Source organism: Callospermophilus lateralis, chromosome 4 (assembly GCF_048772815.1).
Source record: "Callospermophilus lateralis isolate mCalLat2 chromosome 4, mCalLat2.hap1, whole genome shotgun sequence".
NCBI lineage: Eukaryota > Metazoa > Chordata > Mammalia > Rodentia > Sciuridae > Callospermophilus > Callospermophilus lateralis.
In genome coordinates this window covers 108,174,597-108,177,763 of record NC_135308.1, presented here as the reverse complement: position 1 = coordinate 108,177,763, position 3,167 = coordinate 108,174,597, and the positions used below count along the sequence as shown (strand labels likewise).

Sequence of the window (3,167 nt, the reverse complement as noted above, 5' to 3'; positions counted from 1 at the left end):
GCCATTTAATTTAACTCATAGATAATTTGTACAATTTTAAATATTATCTTTCCTTCCCTAGAGCGATATTATTTTCTTCACTTCACTAGCCCAGAAATAAGAAAAACTTAACACCTTGAAAATTATGAATTTTAGTTTCACAGTTATGGAAAACACAATGCATGAATTTGATTTGAAATGATAAAGAGTTTAATAAAGATGAGATCAAGATGAAATATTAAATGTCATTGAGAAGGCTAATCTGATTGAAATGTAAAAAGGCAATGATGAAGTAACTTAGAAGCAGTAATAAAATAATTACAGAATGTTTTATTTTCCTTTGATTCATCAAAACTTCTACTTCTTTGAGAGAAACACAATCTTCTTTATGGAGTCATTGAAAGCGAGTTTCGCTTGCTTGTTCCTCAAGATGTAAATGAAAGGGTTCAGCAAGGGCGCTACAGAAGTGGTGAGAACTGAAACTCCTTTATTTATGGCCACCTCTTCCTTTGCTGAAGGCTTAATATAGATGAAGATGGAGCTGCCATAGGTGATGGAAAGCACAATCATGTGGGATGAACAGGTGGGAAAAGGCCTTTTTCCTTTGCTGAACAGAGGGGAATCTCAGAATGGTCCTGATGATGTATGTGTAGGACAGAACCACACAGACTAGGGTAATAATGAGGGCAAATACAGCCACAATGATAATCATCTGTTCTAGTATCCATGTGTCTGAGCAGGAGATCTTTAGGAGGGGACTTGCATCACAACCAAAATGATCAATGGCATTAGAATCACAGAATTCAAGCTGGAGGCCTAAGCTAAGGGGTGGGACAATAATCATCAAGCCAGCTACCCAGCAGGAGAGGACTAATAAGGTGCACACTCTGTTGTTCATGATGATAACATAATGAAGGGGTTTACAGATGGCCACATAGCAATCATAGGACATGACTGCCAGGAGAAAAAATTCTGTTGCTCCAAAGAGAAAAACAAAAAATATTTGACTTACACAAGCATTGTAGGTAATGGCATTGTCTCCAGTTGATAAACTGTACAGGAATCAAGGGATACAGACAGTAGTAAATGAAACTTCTAGGAAGGAAAAGTTTCTGAGGAAGAAGTACATAGGTGTCTTAAGATGGGGATCCACCAATGTGAGGGTGATAATAGTCAGGTTCCCTGTTACACTCAATATGTAGGTGAGCAACAGGAAGATAAAAAACAGAACTTGCAGTTTTGGGTCATCTGTCAGTCCCAGCAGGATGAAAGTGGTTATTGCTGTGTGGTTCCTCATCATTGTACATTGATATTTACCTAATCCTTATATAAAAACAAGATTTCATAAAGAGAAACATATTCAAATTCTAAACAAAAAGGTGTTACTATAGAAGCCAAGCAAACAAGCCTATATTTTTCTTCTACTTTTACATCATAATTAATATTTTTATTATTTCAATAGCAAACCTGAATTTTATGTGTATGACCAGTGGAGATTTCCTTAAGGGTTCATGTTTTTGTAGAACAATTCAACTTTTTCTTTGATCGTTTGCTCCCTTTAGAATTTACAAATGTATTTTATTGGTCACTTATAACTCATTATATGGACTGGATTTCCAAATGGGTTAGAAAAAGATGCCATTTATGGGTAGTTAATAGTTCTTTGTCCAAGAGAACCCTGGATACCCAGCCTACCCATGTAACTAAAAGCATGGATTCTCTTTACTTGTTACTATCTGGGGATTGATGTAAAGGTAAGATACATTTCTCTTGAAAAACAAACAAGTGATAAAGACAAGAACAGGATTCCTTATAGTGGAAATTGTAGAACCTATGGATGGTTGGATGTAGAACTATTTTACTTATAGTTTGGGAAAGTGTTATGTCCAAGGTATTAAAAAAAGAGTACTTTCTTATGCATACATTTATGCTCAATAACTTGACTGTTGTCCCTCTTTCTCTCAAAGCTTCAGATATTAATATATATTTAATATAACAGAATATAGCCATCTAGGCTGTGTATTATTGCATGATGTTTTAAATTCATTTAAAAACATCCAAGTTTCTCCTCAGTTCTTCTTCATCCCATTGAGATCTTAACTAGCTCTGTTGGGACTTTCACTTGCAACTCCATATAGATTTCCTAACTCTCCAAAGACTTCATTTTTGTTGAAGCGAATGGCACATTTTAGTTTTGGTCTTGCCTAAAATTGCCACAGTATCAACAATCAAAGACTGGTCATTGTTTACATGGGTCCCATGCCATTATTCCAATTTTCCTTCTAGCTTTATATTGCTATTTTTAGTGTCTCTTTTTACTCTTCACTTTTCTCTATTCACATGTGAAATATTGGTGCTCCCCAATATTGTACTTTCAGACATCTCACTTCTTGTGTTCTGTTTGTTATTCTTCTTTTTCTATGCTTTCCATGAGTGATTTTATCAATTAATTTGCTTTTTCATTTATATGATGTACTCCAAAGATGAGATCTATAGGATATAACATATAGGTCATTCCTGGGTGTCTGCACTGTGTTGCTCCAGGACTTTCCATGGATACCAAGCCTGAAGATGCTCTAAACATTACAATTTGTGTGTCCACATCCCAATTACCATATGCTCTAAAAGGTTTGCCTTATCTTCAACCAGTGTTAACTACTTTTGGATATAGAAAAAATTATCTTTTTGCTTAACCTGCAAGGCTCTTCATGGAAAGCAGAGTCTTAGATTTTTTTTACTGCAGCACTTCTCATTTTCTTACCTGTCTTCCTTAGGGCTTGAGTTCCACTAATACTGACTACTTGAAATTGTTCATATTTTCTACATACTTTCTCCTCTGCACAGGCTAACCTTTTGATTAATGGCTATTAGTCTTTCATGGATCCCTGGTGGTATCGGTTCTTTCAAAAAATTTTTCATTCATAAACTCAAAGCACGTGAAATTGTGCTCCTATGGTATTTCCAAGTACCTTTTGTTTATTCAGTCGTGGAGTATATGACATTGTATTATGCTTTGCACTGTAATTATATTTCTCCTGTATTTTAAAATTATATTTAGTTGTAGATGGTCACAATACCTTTATTTTCTTTATTTAGTTGTTTTTTTTTTTTTTTATGTGGTGCTGGGGATCAAACCTAGTTCCCACACATGCCAAGCCTTTACTCTACTACTGAGCCTCATCCCCAGC

General features: G+C 35.2%; 1 pseudogene; it reads right to left on the bottom strand.

Annotated features, from left to right (window-relative positions):
* Positions 1-336: 336 nt before the first annotated feature.
* On the bottom strand, positions 337-1,276 carry LOC143396950 (olfactory receptor 6C2-like; annotated as a pseudogene).
* Positions 1,277-3,167: the final 1,891 nt, after the last annotated feature.